Genomic DNA, 15368 nt, shown 5'->3' on the forward strand with positions numbered 1-15368 from the left:
TCTTATCCACAATCTGTAATGTTTGAAACAAGAACAACATTTTTGGCAATACATTCATCTTAATAGCAGCAATTCGGCCTAGCAAAGATAGTTTCAGTTTTGTCCAACTATCCAAGTCTCTCTTAATTTCTGACCAACATTTTTCATAATTGTCTTTAAATAGACTCAGGTTTTTTGCTGTTATGTTCACCCCCAGGTACTTTACTTTTTTAACTACGTTTAGTTCTGTCTCTCTCTGAAACCGTTCTGACTCTGTATCTGTCAATTTTTTCCCCAATACCTTAGTTTTCTGTTTATTTAGTTTAAATCCCGCCACCCGACCAAAGTCTTGAATCAGTTGTAATACTCTTTTCGTACTAGATTCTGGCTCCTGCAGGGTCAAAACTAGGTCATCTGCAAATGAACCCCACAATTAACACCACAGATGAGTAGGGTGATTTCCAGATGACCCATTTATCCTGTTTTGTTTGCACTAAGTTTATGGGGACGTTAAATCAAGTAGTCCATTTCTTGAACACACATTCTAATTGGTTTACAGGGCGATTATACAAGTGATTTTTTTGCCCACACCATTTCTGCATTTTCTTGTCACTTTCCTTTCCAAGAAAGAAAGGACCATTTTTAAGAAAACAGTGTAAGAGCACCAAACCTACTTTAATTACACTACGGAATTTGCTGTTATGTGATTGAGCCCCACCTGCAGGAGAGCAACTGTCTCAAAATTGCCTGGGTTTCAAGTCTAGTTCATGGGCGTTGGTGGCTCCCACACAAGCACCATAGAATCATGTGTGGCAGCCATGCTCACCCCTTGGTAAAGGTGCTGTGTGCCAAAGCTGGTGCCTCCGTGTTGACACCATGATTTACACAATTGCAGCAAGCCCCTCTGTAAACAATCACAATGCAGTCTAGTGAAAAGTCTCCACCACAAGGCACTGGTTCTCACCAATTACGACCTGGATGCTCTCATTATGAGGGCTTCTACTAAGTCCATAAATAAAGGCCCAGTCCAAACTGTCCCTGGAAGCACTAATCATAAATGCTAAGTGAATGAACTACTTTCAAACCAGTATTTTATTTTTTCACTTCCCTGATAAATCCAGCTTTATATTACAAAAGAATCTGTGTTTGAGAGGAGGAAGAGAATCTTTTCTTCTGACAAGATGCATGGCAATGGCCTTAGTCACATGTAGTTATTAGAAATCTGTTAGCCCTTATTGGGGGAAGAAAATAAATCATGATATGGCATAATTCCAGTCCTTGTAATTATGTTTTGTACACCTAAACGGGCTGGCTTCCAGTGCTTTATGCATCTACACAGGCAAACATATCATCTTTAATTTTAACAGAAATACAATGAAAACAAAGTCTGCCATCTCAAGTATGCATGTGAACAAAGCCACTTTAAAATATTATTTCGCAAATGTATCACCATTTTTTTACTTCTTAAAGTTATATGGCCACATCCATTATTGCAACGTCCCATTTTTTATTTTTGCAAATTTAGAGCTGAAAGCCTAATAAATTCTTATTACAGCACAGGCACCAAACCAAATAGGGAAAGAAGGTATGGCATATAAATGAATATGTATGGACCACATGTTGCTGGAAATGGGTTTAAACATTCATTTGTTTGTTTATTCCATTTATATCCTGCCCTTTCTTCCAAGGGAGATCAGGGCATCAAACACAAAAGAGATAAAACAATTAAATATGAAATTAAAAACATATTTAAAACAGCTGGGAACATTTAAAGACATCTAAAACCACGGAGGAGTGGTGCATCATGCAGAATAACAGTGGATTTACAAAACCAAAATGAAAACTGTAGCTAAAGCTAAAGAGAAATGCTCCCATTTTTATTATCATTTATCCTGATCATCCAGGAGAGCTGTTTCAGTGCTTTCACTAGCAATACTAATGCCAATGCCATCCGTTGCACAAACAGAATGGAGATCAGCAACTCTGCAGATGAAGAGCACACTTCGATTTGTCCATAACCATATCACAGGATTCATCTAAGGAATCCCATAAGCTGAAGGCCGTGCAAGGAATGGTGTTTTCCACTTCTTTCCCCATGTGCCGCACACCCTCCAAACTTGGTTAAAGGGGCTGGCAAATCCCCAGTTCAATGCATGGGGTGAGGAGAGGGAGGATTGTTCTATCTGACAAGCAGAACAGCTTGCACTAAGGTTTTGTCCCACATAGCGTGACAATGAATTCTTCCCCTCGTGTATTAGCAGCAAATAAAATAAAATTGTAGGCCACTTCCCAAATTAACTGACAATGGGTGACAATCTGACATGAACCTGCCTGTCCATTACAGTCATCATCAGAGGCCCTCCTCTCTCAAAAGACATGTGGCTAATGAAACTGGGCGTTTTCATTGGTAGCTCCCCAAGAGTGGTTTGAGTGGCCCCGTCAGTGATGGTTTCAAGCTGAGCAATCAAAAACATTCCCCCCTCCCAGTTTTCTAATGGGTTCTAGCGGTATGTCAACTTTGCTGGCTATTGTTTTGATGGTGCTTGCTTTTATTGTGATTTTACTGCTTTCCATGTTTATTGCATCAGCATTGTGTTTTCATTGTCGTCAGCTTCCTTGAGGGCCCTTATGGGAGTTGACAGGTCATAGATAAATGTTTCTATAAAAATAAACAGAGAACATAACTTTTGGGCTGCATAACAAAGGCCCACAGAAATATGCTCATGGGATACAATCAGGCAATCTTAAAGAAGGCTGCAAACCTATATCCATATACCTGGGAATAGGCCTCTTTGAATTAAATTGCAATTACTTCTGAGCAGATATGGAAGGGCTGTGTTGTTAGACAACCAGATAAGCAGACAAAGCTCTCGTGTATCTATAATTTTGGAAGGCTACTGTGTGTTTTGGAGAGTTGAAATCTACCCTGCCTTCTGCTGTATTCTTTCTAAAGCCTAGCTGATTTTCAAAGCAAACACCTACAAACTCCCGAGAAGGCTTTATTGGCAGGGAAAGCTCTTAGGGAAAAGATACTGAATTATGTTTCTTTTAAAATGACTACTAAACCTAGATTTGTATGACAGATAAATATATACAGAGTGCCAGAAGTGATACCGATTAAAGTAAAATTCAGAGGGCTACTTAGTTGCAGCAAAGTATCTTATGGCATCTTAAATACTTAGTCTGGTGAAGAAGCCTCAAGCTATGCCACAACAAATAAGTTCATCTTCCCTTTAATATGCCAGAAGAGGGGATTTGGGTGGGGGTGCATTCTTTCAAGTTACCTTGAATAGATTAAAAATGAAATTGCACTGACAGAAATTGAGTGTTAGATATACTTGGTACAATTATCTCAACACTCTAAACTAAATTCTTGCTTCTCCTTTTCTCTTGATATTATAAATGGAGATTAAAAACAGATAGCAAGTCAATGAATAAGCCTGTAACTAAACCTAGATTTCTTAGCTCAGAAACTTGCTCCTTGGTCCATGCTAGAAGCATTTCAGCTTATGTGAGAAGGTAGCACATCCCTAAGACCAATAGCCATTGGCAGGGTGAGGAAGGGACCATACTGCTTACCTGACTTCACAAAGCTGAGGTTGCTGCCTGTTACTGAGAGAGGAAGGGGCGAGGTGGCGGCCAGTTTGGCAAAGGGTGGGAACAGTAGTGAAGTCAATGTGCCGCTTGGCCCGTACCACACCGACCTGCTTTCTCCCTTCCCCCTCACCTTCTCAGAAACATGCAGCAACCCTGGCACTGGGAAGTGAGGCAAACAGCCTAGCCCAACTCTGCCCTGCTGACTGCCACTGCCTAACACATACACTCTACTTTCATTGAAGAACAGAAAAAAAAAATTGTAGCCAAGAAGTCTATTGGTTGAAAAGACTGCCGACATCAAAAAAATATTGTATCCCACCTTCTTCCAGACAGGGAAATAAGATTCTCTGTAAACCACAGAGCTTAGGGCTTGCCGATCAGAAGGTTGGCAGTTCAAATCCCCACGATGGGCTGAGTTCCCGTTGCTCGGTCCCTGCTCCTGCCAACCTAGCAGTTCGAAAGCACATGCAAGTAGATAAATAGGTACCGCTTCGGCGGGAAGGTAAACGGTGTTTCTGTGCACTGCTCTGGTTCACCAGAAGCGGCTTAGTCATGCTGGCCACATGACCTCGAAGCTGTACGCTGGCTCCCTAGGCCAGTAAAGTGAGATGAGCACCACAACCCCAGAGTCAGTCACAACTGGTCCTAATGGTCAGGGGTCCCGTTACCTTTTTACAGGTTCTGTAGTACAGTGGTACCTCGGGTTACATATGCTTCAGGTTACATACACTTCAGGTTACAGACTCCGCTAACCCAGAAATGTTACCTTGGGTTAAGAACTTTGCTTCAGGATGAGAACAGAAATCATGCAGCAGTGGCGCAGCGGCAGCAGGAGGACCCATTAGCTAAAGTGGTGCTTCAGGTTAAGAAGAGTGTCAGGTTAAGAACAGACCTCCAGAACGAATTAAGTTCTTAGCCCAATGTACCACTGTATTGATAAAGAAACTACCGAATAAGGAAATCCCGACAAAGGAACAGTGGAAAGAGAAATTGATGGATTACGCAGAATTGGCAAAATTGACATACAAACTGCGAGACAAGGACAACTGTGACTTTAAAGAAGAATGGGAACTTTTTACAAAACAACAAAATGAATTGGACTCCTTGGCAGGTTTTGAATAAACATACACAAATTTATTGATTGTTAACATAATAGACAGATAAGGATCTTTACAATTTCACAATATGCAGAGAAAAACATGTGTTGAAAAATCAGAGAGAGGAGCTGAGGGAAGTCCCGGGGGGGGGTTCTTATGGGGAGGGGGGAATTGAGGATGATATGTTTTGATAATATGTTATGTTGAAATTCTTAATAAAAATTATTTTAAAAAAAGAAACTACCACGCATGTTTTAGTTATAAGGTGGGCTTAAAAAACCCAAACCCATGCAGGTAACAAAACTTGTGGTTCTAATGAAATCCATCCACTCCACATTGTTAATCACAAGTATTCCATTGCTTCACAAAGAAAGGCATTGTAGAGTGTGTTCCTGAAAGATGCTGCTAAATCTGGAGGGCCAAAGGTTCCTCACTCCCAGCTTAAGACCTTGGGAGAGAAAGGTCTTAGGATTCTATTTTGATAGGCTTTGGAAATTGGCTTGGAACTATGAAAGAGGAAAAGTTGTTGCTCAGCTCTCTCTTCTCTCATTACTAGCAAAGGGAACATGTTGCAGACTTTGTTAAAAAGTGGGTGGGCAATGGTGTACTTGAGCTTTTGTGGGTTGAAAGGAAGCACACACAAAAGACTTTGTCTGGTTCCTACCAGATTCACAATGATACCCTTTTTCTTAAACCAATTCTGCTGCTTCTTTCCAGCCTTGCACAAACCTTAATACATCCAGCAACTTCTAACAACGCCTTACATTTTCACTGGCCATTTGTGTGTACATGCATGTGCCTTCAGTAGAGGCTTGGCTTCAGCACTATGCGCCGACAGCACTGTCAATGTGTTTTGTAGAAGTACTTTCCATCATGCAACTAACAATGAAAAGCTTTCAATGGAAAGCAAACCTACTGCATGAATGACAGCAGATTTGAAAAGACTAGCTGAAAACTAACAAAGAACTCAGTGCTGTTCAGGTTAAGTTCAGGTAGCACGTGGAGACGTACTGCAAAAGCACATGGGATTCTTTTCCTAGCCAATACATTTTTGAGGAACAAAAATAGAGTTGGCGGGTTGAAACATGAAATTTTCTTTGTCATTCATGTTACCATTGGATCAGGAAATGAATCAGTTGCAGTGTCTCTTTTTGGCGTCCCATTTTATCTACCCTTTTCTGCCATCTCTTCTAGTGTGTATGTTAGGGCCAGGAAGTGGACAGCAGTCTCAGGCGGAGCCATGAGACAGGTCAGTGGCCAGAGCCAACTATCAATTAGGTTCAGAGGAAATAAAAGAAGGCAGGACTAATAGAACAAACCAAGAACAAAAGCAATGCTAGAAACAACAATACACACTAGAGCTCAGGTAGACTGTGTTGTGCTAGGAATACATCCGGAAAAGCAGGATAGGAAGAATATATTGGTAGGTGTCAGGGAACTGACATCGGAGCCGAGTGGAGAGGTTAGGCTCCCTAATGATGCCGGAGAGGGAACCAGCAAGGGGAGAGAGAGTGCTTCCACTGGGGAAGGAAACCAAGGTGACACCAGGAAGAAAGGAGAGGCTGAGAGTACTTCGGAGGGGAGGCTCCGAGACTCTTCCAGTGAGGTCAGTGAGGAGAGTGCAGGACCACCGCTTGGCACACCCACTCTGCGCAGAAGGCTTCCGCACAAAGAAGCGAGGAGGAGGTTGTCTGTTAAGGAATTCTTATGTTGGAGGAAGTTTAGGAAACGCCCACTGACGGATTCTGCCAGTGACTGAGACAGTCGCGTTTTAGGGCTGTCAAACCGGGGAAAGGTCCAGCTCTACTACCTGCTCGGAGCAGTTTGGAATTTACGCACAAGCAACCCTAATTCCCATTACAGTAGGTATCACAGGTTAGGCTCACTTTGACCCAGAGTCTTGCCCATCCCAACAACTTGCAGTTGAGTTTTCACTACCATCTCCATACGCTCCCTTTTCTTAGGCAAAATGCAAGGCATGTTTGTTTTTGAAACGATAGAATTTACTTTTTACATAGGTATGTGTAGGTTAAAAACAAACCGATCACAAACATGGATTCTGCTATGGGAGTTGGGAGTGGGAGAGCTTGAGTTGATGCAGCAGCAAGTATAATTCTGCAAACAAACACAGGAAGGACTAATTTTCACAATTGCATTTGTATTCAAGAGTAGCAAAAATAACTTTCACCATCCTTTCCTAATGCACTGTCACTTGCCTGAATATGCACAAACACAAAAAGCTTTTCATTCTTCAAAGAAGAAAAGGGGAGGGGGAAATGAAAAAGTCAAAATGAAAAATGAGTGCTCTGAACAAATCTTCAGCAGTCAATTTGTTAAGCAACCATGCAAGTTTCTTGTGCTTGAAGCAACGAGATTTGTATATACCACAAAAGCCGTCCATGGATTAATTATTTGATATTACTCTGTGTGAATGTGAATATGGTAAATGAATGAAACACAGTTTTATCTAGGCAGTTGGCCAGAGAAGAAGCTTGTTGAGCCTATTTACTGCTGCAAATGAACACTGAGTTATAGACTAATCTATCAAACTGCTTCTGGCCTTTCCCATACAGCAATTTAACCTCTTCCAAGCTGAAGCCTGGATGATAAGCCAAACAAGAATAAATGGTTTAGAGTGGAATCATGAAGCAATCCACATAGTTCTTTCTTAGGACGAGTGAACTGTATGCATTACAAATGTTTCCTAAATGGAATACAAACAAAAGTTTCAACCAAACTAAATAAATCGATTCCGCACACATCCGGCACCTCATTTTTAAAGTATTGTTGACAGACAACGTACCATATCAAAGACCAAAATACAATAGAATCTCACATTGATTTCAAAAAGGAATGAGTCTCTTCAAGTTTTGCAATTGTCTCAAAAGTGTAAGACTGTGTACACATTATGGGTGGAATTCAAAGGAGGTCTAAGGAGATTGCTCCATCAGGGAAGCAGATATGCTTGCACTGATGAAGCAATTTCCCTTCTCCTTCTCTTTGCACGTTGTTCTGGGGTTCTGCCGACTCCCTGAGCCATTTGGGGGATGAAGGGGGAAAGTCCCATTGCACTAGCAGGACACATTGTGCTGGGGACAAAGCAAGGTCGTCAGCTCTCCCTCCTTCAGTGGTACATCACATAGTGGCAGGGCAGATTGTCACCCAATGATCCACTTGGCTCCTCATCAACAGTCTCAGTAGCCTCATCCCAATCCTCCTCCATGTGCTGCCTCCTTTTGTCAGTGGGACATGGCAGGCTAAATTGGTGACAGTGGTAGGCAGCAGCAGGCAGTAACAGTCCTCCAAGCAGTGTTCTGTAGCTGAGTCCAGCTGTCATTATAATTTCCCAATATGCCTCAGTGTAACACAACACTGGGGGCATTGCAGGGGCTGAGCAAGGCTGCTTTCAGTGGTAGGCCCTCACACTTTCCCAAGGATGCTGAATCTGACTGGTTTGACGAAGGTGGGTCTTCCTTTTTATGGTTCCATGGATAGTGGGCATGATTGAACTAAGTTGTTGCATGGGCAGAATGATGTCCACTCACACAATCGGACTTCTCCCTCCTCTGCTCAATCTGCTTTTGAGGGTTGGGAGAAGTCCCAGAACAGGTTGAGGTGGACCATCCTTAGTGCTACACTTAATTCAACCCAGTATCATTATTATTTTGCAAGACTCTGCAGCAGTATTATCATTTCTTTTTTTTAGCTCAATATCCTATCAGAGAGAATAAAAGAAGGATAGAAAGCATAGTGACAGGGTAGAAAGAAAGTGACAGGCCATTTCTGAAATGAACATTTGTGCTACTCAGCCCACACTTCTGCTATCGGCGTAACCTTAAGTCTAGACAAGAAGATAAGATGGCCAAGTGCCATGACCTTTATAGATATATGTGTGTATGTGTGTGTTTGGCTGCTCATTGAAGAACACAACAAAGGCCAGCAGGATAATGCAGGGAGCCAAGTAATGGAGCAAAGGATACAGGAAAGGCCAAGTTGTGAAAAGCAGTCAAATATTAACGTTTCCCAGAAGGTCTTCCCCTTGCTCTGAAATGTACTAACAAGCAATTAAAAGAATCCATTTTCAAAACCGTAACCATGATCAAATGGTTGCAACTAGCACATGACTGTTTACAGGGGTTGACTCATGGTGGCTTGCATGTTCCATGTGCAAGTAGCAGCCATCACAGAGGACATAAAAAACCTGCCCTCTTGTTTTGTAAATACATTCCATCACCATTAGCTGCTAATCAATCTGCACCTTTACTGCCAGTAACAGAATGAGAACCTCCCACTGCAATTGCTAAATTTCACAGAAAGAAAAAGTGTGGAAGCCAGTTATTGGTTTTGGGGAAGATAAAATGGGGGAGTAACCATTTATTGAGCCCCATCCTGGAAGGCACTTGTGATGCTCTTGCAGATACACCAGCAAAGACAGACATCTGATTTCTTCAGCATAATGTTAAAATAATGGAATCGTAGAATTGTAGAATTGGAAGGGATGCTGATGGCCATCTAGTCTAACCCCCTGCAAAGCAGGAATCTCAACTAAAACAACCAAGACAGATGGCTATCCAACCTCTCCTTACAAACCTCCAAGGAAGGAGAGTCCACCACCTTCTGAGGAAGTCCATTCCACTGTCGAACAGCTCTTACTGTCAAAAAGTTCTTCCTGATGTTTAATCAGAATCTCCTTTCTCATAACTTGAAGCCATGGGCTTGGGTTCTTCCCTCCAGAGCAGGAGAAAACAAGCTTGCTTCCTCTTCCACTGTCAGCCTTAGAGATATTTGAGATGGCTATCATATCTCCTCTCAGTCTCCTCTTTACCAAGCTAAACATACCTAGCTCCCTCAACCATTCCACATAAGGCTTGGTTTTCAGACCCTTCACCATCTTGGTCACCCTCCCCTGTTGCTTCATTTACTTTATAATCATAAGGAAGGTTTTGTATTTACCTTTTGACGACCCTACACTGTGCTAGCTGACACTCAAACAACTCCCACCTGCAGTCTCAATCTCAGTCTTTCTTTCTTTCTTTCTTTCTTTCTTTCTTTCTTTCTTTCTTTCTTTCTTTCTTTCTTTCTTTCCCTCCCTCCCTCCCTCCCTCCCTCCCTCCCTCCCTCCCTCCCTCTGGCTGAGGCTCCACATAAACCTCCCAGAGGATTTCACTCCAAAACATAACAAGCCTCTTAAAGAGGTATCCCCACAGCACTGCCATCATCACAATGAACAACCGAACATGACCATCTTGATGAAAATATTAAATGACTTGGCTAATTAAAACTAAGCAATGTGTCGCCACTGTTGTGAATAAAAGAGCTCTGCTCTCTTTGCTGGGCACTTCTTATATGAGCCCTTGAGCCATCTGAAATTGCAAAAGAGAAGTGTTGTTTGTCAGTAAATTCTAAAAGCAAGGGCTAAATGCTCTCAATTCATTCAGATATAGGGAAGAGAGGGAAACCTATGAATACAAAGTGACCAGTATTTTTATTGGCGGTAGAACAGAATATTGCAAAGCATAATTTAAAGCAAGTTGAACAATAAATCATAAATGATAGAAGAAGGAGGGGGGAACCCGGGGGGGGGGGGAATGGCCTTGGGAGCATCTGCTACTCTGAATCTTCCCAGAAAAGCTGATTTAGCCATACGCTTCATTCATAAGTGAATCCTAGCAGTCATATCCAGAGAATTTTCATGTCACTCAAATTTAACTAGAAAATAAATGCATAGGTGTTGCAAATGTATGGCAGTCTGGTCAAGGGCCTATTATTTAATTCATACAAACTCCTTATTTTATAAAATGTGGAGCATTTTCTTATCCTACTTCAGTATTATTTCAGACCCTTTGTTGGCTTCCGTTAAGAGTGATGTTTGGTTGGCGTATATATAAAAATCATAGAAAAGAAAACGGAAGCTTGTCTTTAATAATACGGTGGGACAACTTGCACCTCTGTATTTCCATTTTTCAATACTACCCGGCTAATTACTTACACCCTCTTCACTGTTGAGGAAGGAAAGCTAATCATGCATCTCTACATGATTGCAGAAGCTGCCACTGTTAGCTTGTGGGAAAGTCCTGAACTGAGTTGCTGCAAAGTGAAGGCTGGGGATTCTGGCATGCCAGTTCCCTGAGGGGCCCAATCCTCAGCCCCACCTTATTTGAAAACCCAAAAAATCCTTCCCCCTCCAAATACACACTTTCAACCCTGATCAGAGTTTTGGATGTGGCAGGAGATCCACCACTCCACTCTACAACTGCCCCAGCAGGTTGTGGTTGCCCTAAAATATTGTCCACTGTGGGAATAAGCATCATATTTTGCATTGTTGATAAATAACAATTGGGGGTAGGGTGGGAGAGCCACTGCTGTTGCCAAATATTCTTGCTTCATCAACAACTTTTATCTTCAGTTTCACTTACTCTGGCACTGCCATTAGAAATGGAATCTGGTCTTCTACACCCAAGAAAAAATGGGACAAGACACAATAGCAACAAAGCTCTCCTGCATTCATTAACCATAAAAAGCTCCTTGAGTTTGGCGGGTTAGTTTACTCTTTCCTTCTACAATCATGAGAGCTAGAAATCAACATTTTACACAACGAAGCAAAGATTGCTATCCTTAACAGAAACTAGCAGGCAATATTCAGCCTGTTGTTCTATTTCTGTGTAAAATGTTCAAACAAATTCTTTTGAGAAATATATTGACCCCTCTTTCCTTTATGAAATATGCATCTGCTAAATCATTTTGATCAATGGCTGATTGCTGTGGAGACTTACGAGGACTCCGGCCTCAGGGAAAGTTGTAAAAGCTTCAGCCACTGAGCCACTTTTAGTACTCCACAGTTTCAAAAAAGATGATGTTTATAGCAGAGGCAATCTGTTCCCTCAAGGTTTCTTTCAAATTGTTCTGATAAGGGAAGAATCCAGTAGTTCATTATTTCTAAATGTTGAGCATCCTCCAAACATAATTGTATTAGCACTTAGTTACAAGGCTTGAAATGCAGCACTCATACGCTGCTTTATTATTTCCTGAGATCATGTTTATTATGCTAGATACAAACCTTGTTACTCGTTCCCATCATTTCATGCATTAGACTCAACAGCCAATTATTACCAATGCATCAGGGAAGCAACTCTATGTATGTTTACTTGGAAGAAAGCCTCGGGTGTGTTTTCATGCAGATGTTTTAAAGATTTGTCTACTACTCCTCAGTGTAAATATTGCCAGGAAGGCTAACTAAATAATGGGGGGGGGGGGGGGAGTAATGAAAACAAAGCATCAAAACAGTAACATCAATTAAAAATACAAATGGCAAACAGCAGGTATGAACAGGTAAGGATGTTAGTGGTCCCATCAGTAGGAGAAGCATAGAGAACAGACAACCAATTTAGGGCCTTTTCAGTGGTAGCCCCCATTATGGAACCTCCTCTTAAGGGAAATCAGGCATTTAAGAAACACGTCCGGATTCCCCCCCCCCCCAATTTGCCCAGGCTTGGGGACAGTGGTTTTATGAACTTTTTACACTGTCGCTTTTAACAGCTCTCTCTGCAATATTTATCATTATCATTATTGTTATTTCCTTCCAGTAGCACACAAAAGCTCATACCAATAACAAACGTGGTCTCTAAGGTGCTACTGGAAGGGGAAAAAAATATTTTGTTTCGACTATGGCAGACCAACATGGCTACCTACCTGTAACTAGAATTATTGTTAATGTTATTATTCTCTTTCCGTCACCTTGTGGTCCCAGGTCAGGTTTCATCTAAAAATGATAATACGATACACAACAACCCCACCTTACATAGCGTATTTTCAATTATTTTGATGTAATTTTACTACTGTGAGCCACCTTGGGTTTCTTTTGGCGAGAAAGGGTGGGTTATAAATTTAAAGTAGTACAGCAATAACAACAATTCTGATGCACATTGCACCCAATGCTTTATAATCAGACTTTTGCTTGCACAATGGGACTTCACCTTCCTCTCCTGCCCCCTGCAGCTCCCTATGGACCCCAAAACTCAGGTTCAAAGGGTCCCTAATCAGCACCACCAGCCAGATCCAGTTCCCCAGCCCTGTTAGAATAACACTACTGCATCAGGATGAGTAATCGCAAAACAAGACATTGGATCATTTATTTCTTATTCTTGCCTGAGAATAAGTATGTGTCACCATCAAAAGACTCAAAATTAGCTGATGGCCGCAGATCTCTTCCTTTTGAAAGGGAGGCTTAAGCAAACTTCCTTTTGTGTCAATCTTATCTTTGTTTCTGAAGCATATTGACTGTTCTGATTATTGAGAAAGATGGCATTTCCTTAGATGATTTGAACTAATTAGTTGTCTTTTTGGTGGTCTTTTTTAAATATAAAAAACAAAGTTTCCTGTTGCAGTTTCAAAGCCTTTCTACTGAAGCTCAACCAGACTTGCCACCATGAAATTCTTGGCAATGGAAAAAGGACCTCTGTTTACGTTTTATTTCTAAGGCCATTTTTCTTCAGAAATCCTCACATCAGTAAAAGCACAAATGCATGCTGAGCCCAGGGTAATTTGTTCGCATTTCTCAGCTCTGTGTGAAATCAGCTTGATATCTCGATGTGTTCATTAGAGTCCAGTGTATCTGTCTATCATAAAAGAGCAAAGCATTCAATAAACATCAATTAATGGCTGGAATCTTTCCATACATCTAACTTGGTGAACTGAAAGATGGCTAAATGGACCCAAACACACACACACAGAGTGTGTGTTTAAGAAAGACCTATTTTTCTTTTAAAAAGTGTGTTTGAGAGATAACACCACTCTTCCATGATAAATTTAGAGGGAGGTAACTTTTGTAATTTAAGAAGTACACAGTTGGTAGAGTGCTTACATGGCAGGACTTTATGCAGACCATAACTTTGGTACAAAAAACCCCTCATCATATAGTTGGGACTGACTCCAGGAAGCATGAAGCCAACAACCATGCCATAGTAATGAAGTATGCAGATGTCTGATGTGATCAGTCCCAAATGCATGGTAAATTGTTTACAAACTTCATGACTTCTGCATGAGGCATTTCAATGTGCAAGTAGGAATGCCTGAACAACAAATTTACGGGTGCTCAGCCACAGATCCAACCCATTTTGTGCCGAGTTTTAAAAAGAAGGCACAGTAAGCCCTCGTATAAATTCTACACATTTTGCACGCACTTTTTACATACAATGCACAATTTCCCACGTACTCATGCATAAACTATACATTTTCCACGCAGCTTTCATGTAAAACACAAGCTTTTGTGCACACGTTTTGCACACTGAAAATGTGTCGCAAAATCTGGAGAAATCTGACCAGATATCTGCAAGAAAGTTCAGATCAGATCTGAAAGGTCAGATCAGAGCATCAGAAAGTTCAGGTTGAAAAGTGGACTGAACTAATCCTGCCCCACCCCCATCCATATGTGTCATCTGTTTGAATGGAGCCTTTGATTCAGTCCTTAGGCCGCCTCCAGACAGCAGCTCCCCACAGTGCCAATTGCAAGATTTAGCTGCGACTGAAGATTTATAATTTGTAATTCCCTGTGAGGATGATATTCTTACTAATTCTTTTCTCATCATGGAAAAATTATACCGAGCACAACTTTAACCACCACACTCTATTCTCTTAGGCGTGATTCTATCTTTTACAGTTTATTTAGGGAGCACAGAGATTAACAGGTATATTCTGAGCCTGTAGCAAGAACTGAGCAGGCAGTGTGGGCTTGGTTCATTGTTAACAAGAGCTACAATCCCCAAATACCACACTGAACATGAACTGTAAAGGACGATAATTGAAGAAGTGATTTTATCTTCTTTTCATCATTAGCACAAAGGAAACTTTGGCAGCTCAGATGAGTAAAACAATTGTTCTGGCACACTCAACATTGCCTTATGCCCAGAATCACGATGCCTACAGTTTCTGTACTCTATTACACTCTACAGTGGTACCTCGGGTTAAGTACTTAATTTGTTCCGGGGGTCCGTACTTAACCTGAAACTGTTCTTAACCTGAAGCACCACTTTAGCTAATGGGGCCTCCCGCTGCCGCCGTGCTGCCGAAGCACAATTTCTGTTCTCATCCTGAAGCAAAGTTCTTAACCTGAAGCACTATTTCTGGGTTACTGGAGTCTGTAACCTGAAGCGTATGTAACCTGAAGCATATGTAACCCGAGGTACCACTGTATTCAGGGTTTCCAAAGTGCACAGGAGCCTTCACAAATCACCCTTGAACACACAAAGTGCAATGCAGATGGGTTGGAGCGACGATGCTCAAGCATGCGCCCCTTTTCCTCATGGCTCTGGATCATTTTTGTACATATTCATTTCACAGCACCTTTGTTTTCCTTTGGATGCTTAAAACACTTACCAAGATCGTTTTTCATTAAGACCCTACAATTCTTTCGGAAAGGGATGGCTCTACAAAATAAGTAGGTTGAGGCTACAGTTTACCTCTGGTGTGCTCACAGCACTGATGAAAGGTCTCTGCTTTGTCACTGCACTATTGTCTTCAAATAATACAGTGTCTGTCACTAGCTGCAACCATCCTTTTCTTAAGTGTCAATACAGAAGTCACTTTAAACACACACACACACACACACACACACACAGTCTTTTCAAGACGTAAGTGACAGAACAAAGTAAATAGCTGCAGGACCACATCTGAGGGTTCATGTTCCGGCATAATGCCATC

At 41.5% G+C, this 15368-nt stretch overlaps 1 protein-coding gene and 1 long non-coding RNA gene across 4 annotated transcripts in view; both read right to left on the reverse strand.

Moving 5' to 3' along the window:
* The window catches only part of LOC309360148, a 61653-nt gene extending 46368 nt beyond the window's left edge, over nucleotides 1-15285 (reverse strand). Inside the window, exon 1 of the long non-coding RNA XR_014163937.1 lies at nucleotides 15259-15285. This is a non-coding gene — a long non-coding RNA (uncharacterized lncRNA). The remainder of the gene's footprint in view (nucleotides 1-15258) is intronic.
* Nucleotides 1-15368, reverse strand: part of FSTL4 (follistatin like 4) — a 350480-nt gene that overhangs the window by 113311 nt on the left and 221801 nt on the right. The window lies entirely within an intron of this gene.

Source organism: Podarcis melisellensis, assembly GCF_964234715.1.
Source record: "Podarcis melisellensis genome assembly, chromosome: 2".
Lineage (NCBI taxonomy): Eukaryota > Metazoa > Chordata > Lepidosauria > Squamata > Lacertidae > Podarcis > Podarcis melisellensis.